The sequence below is a fragment of the Physella acuta genome, unplaced genomic scaffold (genome assembly GCF_028476545.2).
Source record: "Physella acuta isolate Inbredline_101_S28 unplaced genomic scaffold, ASM2847654v3 ptg001353l, whole genome shotgun sequence".
NCBI lineage: Eukaryota > Metazoa > Mollusca > Gastropoda > Physidae > Physella > Physella acuta.
The window spans coordinates 19,568-32,598 of NW_026732868.1; the positions used below are offsets into that span (position 1 = coordinate 19,568).

A 13,031-nucleotide genomic window follows, 5' to 3' on the forward strand; every position below is an offset into this window, starting at 1 on the left:
AAGACTATATTCATGTTGTTATGATGCGGCTCCCTTATGATTATAGCACTATAGATCTAAGCCTACGGTGTTTCTTTCAAAGACGACATAATAATAATCTATTACGTGAATCCCGTTCCAAAGTTTTTTTACAAAGCAGAATAAATCAAATTAGGCCTAATACAAAATTATAATTGATAGCATATAAACAAACTGCAAAGTAACAACATTACGCTGAGCGCAATAAAACCTTTAAAAATATCCTACACAAAACTGCTACACATACAATTGAAAAATAAGACAAACCAAAAACCACATGTGATTAAAACGATGTGAAAGAAATAATACATATCTTTGAAATGACAACAGCTAGTTTAATGTGTAGTTCCCTCTAAAGTTAAACAATACAATTATGGATCAACTGAATAGTGACAAGCTTGTGTGTTAACTAGCAACGCTTTAAATTATAGACTTGAGAGAAAACATTTTTTGACAAACAACACATTCTTGTCTCTCTCCTGTGTGAATGATCACATGTTTTTTTTAATGCTATACACACACACATGGTTCTATATAAAGTTCGGTAAGTGAAAGGTCTACATAAGATTTTATTTAGGCATACCGATATTACAAAAATGCTTGTAAAAGTATGAAATATAATTTTTTTTTCTATTTCAGCTCAGTTTTAATGTCTGTTTAAGTGACTGACGGATGAATGTAAAGACCTTGATTATTTAAATGTGTACAAGTTTGCATATGAATATTAAGTGTGGTATTGTGTGTGTGCCTGCATGTACCAATATACTAAAAACGTCCTTCATCATACGTTTTTTTTTAAATAAAATGTAATACTGGTTTATTAGATTAATCTTCGCTAGCTGTCTAGTATATCAAAACCTTAACATGTTATTCTTTTTCTTCAACCAGTCTATTCCACAATGTTAAAAAATGATTTTTTCATGAAAAACACATCGATGTTCCTGCCAATTTTGGTAGGGTCCACAGGAACGTACACTGTGCTGTTGAACGAACAAGCGTACCCATGGAGGTCCATAAACTCTAAAACAGGGGTACTTTCCTCCGGGAGGCGCTTATGCCACTCCATCTGCATGACGCGCACGTCCACTTCTCTAAAGAAACGGTGCGCACTCATCAGCGCGAAATGTTCCGATTTCTCAATGTCCATTTTGATGTAGACGGGTTTTCCCGACATCAGGGGGATTAAGTCGTCCATGCAGATTGTCTTGACTTCTCTCTTTGAGTGGGATGTGTCCACATATTCCTCCCGGAAAACTCTCGATGCGTTAATACTGGATTGTTCAGAGGCGTAGCGAGTGGGGAGGGAGGGGGCGGTACATATGTCCCCCGGTGCTGACTCAAGGGGGGCGCCAAAATGGGTTGAAAAAAACTTAAAAGCTCATTTTACTTGCAGTTTTGCATATAGATGGGCGTGGGGGACGGGGGGGGGGGGGCGCCAAATTGAAAGTTTGTCCCCGGGCACCGGGACGGAGTGGTCTAGCGGTAGAGAGTTGGACTGCTAACCCGTAAGTCTCGAGTTCGAATCCGGGTTCAAGTCAGTAGACCATCCCTGAGTCCACCCTGATGGGTACCTAACTCACGTTAGTGAGAGTAAAGGCGGCTGGGCATAGTGCTGACTACACTATCTCTTCATATGCCGAGTTTACAGAAACAAGTGAACTCTACTTCACTTGCCCCATAGACCGTCAGGTTTGAAAGGGAAACTTTACTTTTACCAGGTGATTTAATGCTGTTTAGTGTGGGGCCCAGTTAGCGATTGGGCCTAGGGTTATTTTTGCAAGTAGCGTAGAATTATTTTTAAGGTAGGCAATTTTTAGCGCAATTTCCATTCTGGAGAATTGCGTTTATTAACCCGTCATTTCTGTATGGATGGATGGATGGATGGTTGGATGGATGGATGGATGGATGGATGTCCGCAGCTTTAAGTCGTATCTCCTCCTCAACGAAGCAATATCGAGGACTAGTTCCAAAGCAAAAATGTTAAGCAAGTTCCAAGGATGATCGTGGGCCAAAAAAATTCCCGGGTTTCCTTCCTGGATTTCCCGGAAAAGCCAAAAAACCTCGAAAAAAACAGTTTTTTGCCCATATCTCGGCAACCAGACCACTTAGCGACTTGAAACATTTACCAATCGATTCCTGCCATAATTTAGAACAATATTGCCGAAGAAAGTTTTCAAAAATATCCTTTCGTTCGGTCACAAAAAAAATTTTAAAAGCGCGACAACTTAACACCCCCTACACGTCCGCATTATTTGAAATTACACTATACATAATACATTACAGTACTATATAGCAAAGAAGGCAGTGGAAGGCGAAGGGAAGAAGGGTAAATCTGGCTGGCTTAGCAGCGAACTGCGCGAGACGCAGGCGAAGGAGGAGGAGCTATGATTTATCTCGATTTAAAATTGTTATGGATAACATAAGGAAATTGCGCTTAAATTGTCACTAGACTTTTTAATAACTTGTTTTTCTTTATAAGGTTGAAGGTCGGTTATGCGTTTCCTAGAAATCATAATTGTTTTGCAGAATTCTGAGGACAAAAGCAGAATCTCTCAATGTTTAACATAATCTGTCCGACTAACTTTAAAATTATATATCAGTTTCAGTGTTTCTTCCACACTTTTTTTTCTCGGGGGGGGGGGGGACTGAAATTTTTGAGGGGGGGGCGGACACTGTTAAAAGTATATATTCTCTATATAATTTCCATTTCGTTTGGGGGATAAAGCCACCCTCCCCCTCCCCCCGAAAAGATGCCTCAAAGAAACTCTGATCATTTTAAAGAACCTTAAATGTTTTTGCATGTGTTTGATTACTAATTACTCTTTGTGTATGTTTACTTTCTAAAGTATAACAGCTTTATTGTTTATGGTAATTTTTTATTTTATTAGAGGGATTCGAACCTACTTATAAAAAGTAATCTCTAGCACGCGGTGGTCGCTGTAGAGGGCGTTGTTGGCGATCGTCACGTGACCTCCAAGCTTGCTGAGGGCCAGCGCCATCTGGATCCGCTGGACGTTCTCCACCAGCATCTCCACGCTCACCACCTGCCTGCCCATGGCAGCGGCCCACAGTGTGTACTCACCGATGTTGGCGCCGAGGTCTAGCACCATTACGTTTGGGTCTAGCTGGAGTTGGCAGGGGTGGGGATGGGGGGGGCGTGGAAAGTGGAATAAAGAACAGGAGATGAAAATAGTAATATTTACTTTTGGGTCTTGATTGTTCATAGGGCAGATGAAGTAGAGTTAATCTGATTACTTGACCACGGCGTATAATGGGATAATGTGGTCAGTATTATGCACAGCCAGTTTTACTTTTCTAACGTAAGTCATGTACTCATAAATCTGGGTCTACTGAGGGACGTATTACAGACATCATTAAAGGGGTGTATGCATGTCCCGTTACTTCAGAAGGTGTGTTGATCGCCCATTATTCCCTACAGAGGTGTATTCATGGCCCGCTACTCAATAGAAAGGTGCTTTTATGGCCCGTTGCTACCTATAGATGTGTGTTGATGGAATCTACTGTGTTTAACATAGATCCTCTTGTGAAATTCTTCAAATGTATGATTTATATTAACGATCATGAAGATAGACTCTACACGAATTATTGTTCATACCTTCAAAACGTCTGTCGTGAAATAAATGAATGGTCGTTCCCATAGCTCGTTTCTCTGTGAAATTTATTCAAAAAGTAAGAATTATAAATTTTACTGACAAAATCTTTTATTAATTCATTTTTTTTTACAATTTCCTATTTAAATGGGAATCTAGTATATTATCTCTATTGAACACGCGTATCCTATAAAAATTATTAATCTGATTATGTGATTAATTTTATTACATCAATTAGTAAAATGAAATGGAAGTAATCAAATACTTTAAATAAATTTCTGAGGCATACCGGTACTTTTATTTATTAAATTAAATAAAATGGAATGTTTGGGAGTAATTAAAAAGCTGATTTTAAGTACAATGCAGTTCATTTTTAATAATATTCAATGCCATTATTAATTATCATGGCTATATCTAATTAAAATAAAGTGCATCGACGTCACTTGACAAGTTGCAACATAGCATTTTATTGATGTACATAATGCTTGAAATAACTCCCAGTTGAGGTTTCACTGAGGGGCATAGAAAAAATATGTGTACTCGAAATCTCGCAGACAGTGTATATTCATTGATACCATTTGTCCCGCTTTATAAACGCGCGACGAAATGCAGTACGCGAATCGTGTTGGTCTAAAAACAGAGTCGTAGCGATGGGGGGGGGGTACATATGTCCCCGGGCGCCGACCTTAGGGGGCGCCAAAATGGGTTGTAAAAACAAATTAAAATGTCATTTTTGCAGTTTGAGGGGGCGGGTGCAAATCGAAAGTTTGAGGGGGGTGCCAATTGGCTCCCGAGGGGGGGGGGCGCCAAATTGAAAGTTTGTCCCCGGGCGCCGGGAAGGGTCGTTACGCCTTTGTCTAAAAATAAAAAGTTTTTAAATTTGTTATTTTTACCGTTATCAGCCATTTGGAAATGGCGAGGTCTCCGGACAGAGGGTGGGGGCAGATGGTGACCCCGGGGCTTGGCGACTCCGGGAGGGGCACGCAGTTGTCGGATGTAACGCTGTACTCTGTTGGGGTGGAAGGCACGATGTTGACATAGGGGTGGAGGCCCGATCTTCCATTCTGGTTACTGAGGATCGTCAGTGGAGTTTGCACTGGCTTTGAATCATGGTTAAATGAAGGATCTGTTATCCGCTTTCTTGCTGAGTTTGGATTCCTCACGATGATCTAAAGGTAAAAGATATTTAAATTTTAGGCTTATGAGCGCATGAAGCACAAAAGTAACCCCTTCAGAGAAAAAAAAATGATTTTGAATAAGTTAGAAAATAGTATGCGAAGAAGAACAATGAGAATAATATTACAGTAGACAATTCAAACTATTGATACATTAGAAATATTTACCTGTGATCTATCGCATGTAAAATAAAGAGCCTCTAACAGGATAAAAGAAACGAGAATCAGCCATTTGCTGTTACACCATCTCTGTGAAGGTATCATCCTTTAGTTAACTTGAGAGGAATAGTTTTGTCACCTATAAGTAATAAAAAGTAATAAACTTTGAATTTCTTTAAGAAACGACTGCTGGACTAATCAAACTATTCCTAATTTCGATGTACCAAAAAATAAATAAGTATAACACGTTATACAGCAACAATTTAGAGTACTGGAGTAAGAGTGAATGTAAAAAAATAGTGGATATTTGTGATTTAAAATGTAGGCCCGTTGTTGCAATTACATATCTTTTTACTTTCTCGTATATACGAAGTATAGAGAAAGTCTTGTAATCGTGCAAAAAAAAATCGAGATTTTTACAAATCTCGACGTTTTACACCTCACTGATACGGAAAAACATAATTTTGCAATCTTGTCCGTATGTCTGTGTGTCTGTCTGTGTGTCTGTCTGTGTGTCTGTCTGTCTGTCCGTGTGTAAACACGATAACTTGAGTACCGTTACTGCTAGGTTGATGAAATTTCATATATAAGTATTTTATCAAAATCGTAGATCCGTATCAACTTTTGAGCGATTTCCGATAACCGGAAGTGGTACTTTTCCTACTTTGAATTTTTCAAAAGCCTATAACTTGAGTACTATTTCAGATAGATAAACGAAATTTCACATGTAAGTAAAAGATCTAATTCTCTACCTTCTGTTAAATTTTGAGTAATTTCCGTTGACCGGAAGTAGTAATTTACGCTACTTCCGATTTCTCAAAAAACTAATGTAAATTTTAAAAGTACTAATAATATTGCGCACTATTATGCGCTTTTTTATTTGGCGTTCACTTGGTGTGCAATTAATTTGTCTACGAGATTTTATTCTATTTTTAAAACTTTAAGTATTTAAAATGGATTAAAAATCATGTCTAAAGCCCGAGTTCCCATCCCCTGTTATTTTATATAAGAATATTCGAGAAAGTTTAGGGGAGATCACTCCCGGTTTATTTAAACGAATAACACTTTTTATAACAAGTAGAAAATAATTTCAAATTAATTTACAGTAGATGTTCCAGAAAGGAATACAAAATGTTAGTACATATGATCATCACACTCTAATCTCTTGTCGAAAAAAATGTTTTGAAAACTGTATGTATGTATTAGAAAATCGAAATAGCAAAAAAAAAAAATAATTTAATTAACAAAAAACACATAAAGATTTTTGGAATAATAAAAGTATAGTGACGTACAGTGAGTTAAAAAAATGTATCCGTTTTAATGAAAATAAACGCACTTTTTTTTGTTAAAGGGAATAATCAAAGACAGAAAAAGTTTATAAACAAATTTTTGTTAACCTTGGATCCTGTTTTTTCACTGTACTTACATCTGCGCTGTTACAGCCTCAGCTAGCTCGTAGTTTCAGCACAAAACTGGAGAATAAACACTAACTAGCGAAATTGTAATACCTCATAAAATAAACAATCGATCTTTTTTTAAATACGTACAAAGACATAATAAAATATTAATTATGTGCGTCGCTCATATATTTTAACAAGAGTTCGAAAATTTTGTCTTCAAATAGAGAGATTTCACAAAGTGCTGTTTTCATGTTTACTGCCATGTGAAAATAGCATAATACATCAGAGGTTGCTCTACAACATTATACTAATATATGTAGTGTGAATGTGTTTAGGATAGTTTGTGTAAGGTAGAGAATCTGTATCATAGGTGTATAATTATCATCAATCACAAGAACACATGACAAGAAGAAAAAAACTGACAAGGAGGTAAACTGCCTCATTCACACACTTTTTAGGTGAAGCTACTCTCACACACACTCTCTCCGTGCCTACACATTTTCGTACTAGACACTGTCACAGTCATATATGACATAGATCTGTAGGTAGTAGAGATCAGATCCAGAAATTATCAGTTGATAGACATTCATCAAAAGGTCTGACACCAGGAGATTTGTTTGATACAATATGAATACTTTAAGATAAGCATCAATGTTCATGCACAATACGTTGTTGAAAGAAATAAAGAAAAGTATTTCCTGTAACACCTATAATGGAACTGGTAGTTGATAAAGTGTGTTTTTAGAAATCACCCAATAGACCATAAAAGGAAGATATTGGGTCATCTGGAGCAAAACACTTATATATGTAGGCTATTGCACTAAACTGCTGCATAATATAAAGTTATTTCCATATTTTTATGTTTATCTTTTGGATTTTGAACTGCCGAAAATCAATGTCAGCAATATTAATAGCTTTAACATTAAAGTCTATGTCAACAAAAGCTTCAGTATACGAGATGCTATCTGGGTCAGCAACTGAGAGAACACCCCAATCACACATAAAACCAGCTGTGCAATGATCATAACATAAGCTCTCATCGTCACCAGTTGGACAGTGCTCCCTACCATCACAAACATGTACTGGGTGAATTATTAGTTCTGATGATCGGCATGTGTTTTTAAGAGAAGTGTGAAAACGATTACTTGTTTAAAACAGACAAATATAACTGCAACCGTTTGAAGCATCTTAAAACACGATCTCCGAACATAGGCCATTTAGAATTATATTTCGTTTTCAAAATTTTCAAAATATTAAATAATAAATAATGTAATTTATTTTATGGATTATATATATATATATATATATATATATATATATATATATATATATATATATAATCTTTCATTTAAATTTATTATAAATCTGGTATAATTATTAGGTGTTTAGCGTGATGTGAAACTACTAGACTGAAGTAAAATTAACAGCCAAAAGTGATGTAAAAAATAGTATCAGACTGACAAGACTTAACAGCACAAGATAATGCAAGACGCATCACACAAACTAAAATAAAGTAATCAATGTTTGAAGCCATTTATTCATCTCTATTGGGCTTGTAAGTTGTTAAAGTAGCTTACCAAGTTCTCGCTCCGGTAGTTGCCAGCTGGCGTTTTTTTGTTTTTTCAAACCAAATGTGAATATTTTTTTTTTTTTTTTTTTTAAGTTATGAAATCTACTTTCGTTTTTGGAATAAAAAAAAACTCCGACAATAAGTTGTTTTAAGTAAATTAAGTTTAAAATAACACACACACACAAATATATTATATTTTATATAGATCTAGAATACAACCTGTATAATAATAATACATCTATAATCTATATAAAATATGATATTTATAGGCCTAAAAGATTTCAATCGTAAATCTGAAATCAAGCCTAATTTAATTAATAAATATATATAGCCTAGATCTAGTCTAGATTTCTAGATCTAGAATTCTATATCTAGATCTATGACTTAAAAAAAACCCTCTTGAAAATTCCGACTTAGACAATAACATACGACATACAGGATTTATTTTTAATTTATAGACTCAAGAGTAGTCTAGAGATCTAGATCTAGTTTCTTTTATTTTACAGTGTAGTTGAGTGGAATTAATTACTAAATTACTAAATAGGCTATTTACTTTAAGACAGGTAGACTAGAATATGTTCAATATCAATTTATAGGCCTATATAGAATCTAGATTATTCTAGATCTAGCGAAGTTTAGTGTAGTCTTGTTGTAGAACTTAAGAACTAAATCTAGAGTGTAGGCAACTGTAGTAATTTAGATCTAGAATCTAGTACTGTGTGACGTCATTTTAGGGGGTGGGGATCTGGCTTTTTGTGACGATGTGTAGGGGGAGGGGGGGGGGGGGAGGTAAAAATCGTCAAAAAAATGCGTGACGTCATTTATAGATGACCCCCATGGAGAAGATCCACACAGAAACAGTTTAAGGAAATGGGCCTAACATTCAAACAGGTAGAGGTACCAACATGATTTTAGAGATTATGTAGATATACATATATATATATATATATATATATATATATATATATATATATATATATATATAGGGGGAGGGGTAGAGAGAGAGAGGGTTCATCTGTAAATTGCATCACACATTTTATGATGATTTTTACCTCCCCTTCATAAAGGAGGGCAGTAAAAAGAAGAATGTATGATAGCTGGGTAATCCTAATTTATATAATCAGATTGTGGTAAATAAAAGTCAACATATCTAGCCTAACAAAATGCCATGAATTTAAAATATATATTATGATTTAGAGAAAGTTTGGTGAAATGGAAATATCTGCAAATTTGATTTATTGATGATGTGTAACTTGTTTATATTATTCCTTTGGAGCTGATATTAATAAAAAGTTAATGAAATTATAGAGTTTTATCCAATTGATGTTTCTAAAGCCTTGCATGAACTTAATTTAAATATATTTAGCTGCCCAGGCAAAGAACCCAATGAATTTTCCAGAATTGGCTTGTCGTTTGACCGATGGTAACAAAGAGAATCACCCAGGATCTTCGCTGATAAGAAAATCTGAAGACATACCTTATTCTTCTATATCTAAATGTGATTTGTCTAATGAAAATATTTATTCAGTGACAATTGCTAAAGATATTTTACCATTATTTCAAACATCATCTTCTGAAATGTTGTTTTCTATCTCTAAACCTTCCACAATTTCTTCAAGTTTCAAGAGATATTTTAACATCATTGCCTACTTCCCACAGTTATGTTCAAAATTTGCAATTTTCTGAGAAACAAAGTAATAATAAATTTGTACCCAGTGTTTTAATTTCAGCTCCATTAAAATTTAATAAACCAATCAATTTCAAAATTAAATGTTTCTTATCCCATATGAAAGTAGTCTGTTTTATTTAAGAAAAATCACCTTTAAAAAAATTTAATGTTTGAATGTCAATAAATTGTTGACATGGACTGGTTTGCGGGTAAGCTTTTATACTTAGTGTACAATAAAGATTCAGTTTTGATGTCAATATAGTTGCTTCTGAAAGAATCAAACTATAAACAATAGCATTTATATTAATATCTCAATGGCAGTTCAGTATACTTTCATCATTGTTTTCAAATAACAAAACAGAACTACAGTTTTAAAATTGAAAAAAAAAATGAAAATAATTTCATAAATGGATGGTTTTTTAATTACTTAAAACAGAAGATGCATCAATACAGCATTACAATGTATATGATTAATATTTCTTTTCATGGACAATCATCATTTAAATTCTTCATTAAAAGTTAAATTCAGCTTCCTTGTGTCTAAAAATCCACATCCATGCTGTTCCATTTACCTAGAAATTAAATAAATAATATTTTTAACAACTTTCTGTAATATGAAAAAATTAATCATTGATTAAAACAGACAGCCAATATAGCAGTTGAATTAAAATTCACCTGTTTCTGTGACATTTGCATGTAAAATTAGAGTGTTCAGAGGTATATACCCAGCCACCTTTAATTTCCCTATCTTGAGCCAGGTACTCATGAGAGCTGGTACTCATGAGACTTAGGACATCATACCAGGACTAAAACCAGGGATCTGAACTCTTATCTTTTAAGATAGAAATGTGAAAGCTAATGTCTGACAGTCCCACTATCAAGCCATACATATTAATACTTACAGTATATAATCTTAGTAGCAACATATTCTGTAAGAATTAGAACACTGAATCGATTTCAAACTTGGGCTTAAGCTGAAAAATGGCTTATTATTAAAAAAAAATTCAGCTCACCTTTAGTTCAAGATCAGCACCAATAGCCACAGTAAAGTGTGAGAAAATTGCTTGCCAAGTACCTAGGGAATTTAAATATAATAAATTATTAAGTTTATCCATATATTATATTAAAATAATTATTTAACTAATATGAGATATTTATATATATAGGCCTATATATATTTATATTTATAAAAGGTTTAATTTATTGTAAAGGTTCAGTTTTCTATCTACTTAGCTTGTCTTAAAAACTAAAATATCTGGTTTACAGTTAACCATATCTTAACTATTACAAAACTATTAGTTTCATTTTCATTACTTGTAACTAAAAATTGTAGACAATAGATCTAAAACTTAATTCTATTAACAGCTAACTGTAACCATACTGACTCTGACCAATTTATTAATTTTTGTACCCTGTAATTCATTAATAATTAGGCTTATACTAAAAGGCCGAAAGTTATCAATTGTAGATTTTATAGTCCCTGGTCTAGACTAACAAGACTAGCCTACAAGTCTAATAGTACTAATACACATGATCTAGTTTATAAGTTTACTACTAGGCAACTTGCTAGAAGACTAGAATCTAGTACTTAACCAAACTTTAACTTGCTAAAAATAAAAGGGCCTAATACAATAATAGATGGCCTAGTAATACTTATTTTTTACTGTGCTACTTACACTGCTTTTGGTACTATTACTATGACTAACTAACTACTAACTAAACTCTATTGTAGCTTGATGGAGATCTATCATCTTGCTCTTCTAGTAGTCTACACTACTTACTACTTAGAAAAGTAGTAGCACTACTGTAACAATTTCAAACTAAATTTAATCTATATATTACTAGATCTACTCATTGCAACACTGTAGTCTGATAAGTCTGTAAGCCCTAAATGTATCTAGACCTAGATTCTAGTCTAATTTAGTTTCAGTCTAGTTATTAGTACCTACACTCTACAATAGTCTACAGTACTCTACACTACACTCTACTACTACTCTAATCACTCTACTGGCTACTGATCTAGATCTAGTAAATAGCTAGAGTAGATCTAGTCTAGATTCTAGATATAAAAAAATTAATTTAAAATTAAAAACAGGTTAGCCTTACTAGGCATTACTAGCTCTTACTAAACTTAACTAGGGTATGTTTTACCTAAACTAGATCTAATCTAGATCCTAGATCTAGATCTAGAATCTATCTGAGTATCTATCTAGATCTACTAGATTCTCTAGATCTAGATTTTAGATCTAGGGCCTACCATACTACCATCTGCAACTAGAATCTAGATCTATTCTACTATCTCTATCTAGATCTAGTAATACTATCTATCTAGCTATCTATCTACAAGCTACTTCTAATAACTAATATATAATAGGCCTACTTCTAAAATATTAAACAGTAATCACTGAGTAATCAGTACTAGAGTCTAGTTCAGTAATCTAGCTACATCTAGACTCTAGATCTAGGTCTATTAACATTAACATTGTTGTCTAAGTTCTAGATATCTAGATCTAATATCTAGATTTCTAGATCTAGAATCTAGATTCGATTAATAAGTAAGCAGTGTTTCTTCCAGACTTTTTTCTCCGGGGGGGGCACTTGAAATCTTCGGGGGGGCGGTAAACTTTCTTCGGGGGGGCGGACACTGTTAAAAGTATATATTTTCTATATAAATTATATAAATTTCCTTTCGTTCGGGGGGGGGGGGGGCGGTAAGAATTTTTCGGGGGGCTTTGCCCCCCCCGAAGAGATGCTTGGAAGAAACTCTGTAAGTAAGTCGTAGGCTGAGTGAGACTAGATCTAGATCTAGATCTAGAAGTCATCCTCATTTTCCTGTTGTTTTAGTTTTTACCGTCATCCTTTTCTTAATATTTTTAATATTTTATCTCTAGATCACTAAAATACTAGATTCTAGATCTAGAATCTAGATCTAATATATTCTAATTCATGAACTTATACTCTTAGAACTAGATTAAAGCAATGTAGATCTTAGTAGGTAGATTCTAGAATCTAGATCTAGATCTAGATTCTAGATCTAGGTCTAGGAATCTTAAGTCTCGTAGCAAAGACTGAGTAGAGTCAGAGTACTGTCAGAGTAATGTCCCCTAGCCTTGGACAAACTATCAACAAAAGAAATAAAATCAATATACTTACCGCCACAAAACTTTTATATTAAAAAATGCATACACATGTGTTTGTTCCCATCCATATGAACAAAACAGCGTTGAAAGTTTTTACAGTTGTTGCATTTCTGGAACGTTTGATGATTTTGAAATCTTGAAGCGGGACCTACTAACAAATAGCCGCCATGTTTTTTGTTATCAATGGGAAACCCCGTTCACAACAATTGATTTAGTTCGAAAACTTTTATCTCTCCCTGGCTAACCAGACACGAATTAACGCGAGAAAGAACGATAAACTTACAAGTTC

General features: G+C 34.2%; 1 long non-coding RNA gene across 1 annotated transcript; it reads right to left on the bottom strand.

Annotated features, from left to right (window-relative positions):
• Nucleotides 1-9,990: 9,990 nt before the first annotated feature.
• On the bottom strand, nt 9,991-13,031 carry LOC131926945 (uncharacterized). Its single transcript, XR_009383582.1, has 3 exons — nt 12,756-13,031; nt 10,616-10,677; nt 9,991-10,174 (listed from the first exon to the last, which is right to left on the bottom strand). It is a non-coding gene; the product is annotated as an uncharacterized LOC131926945 (long non-coding RNA).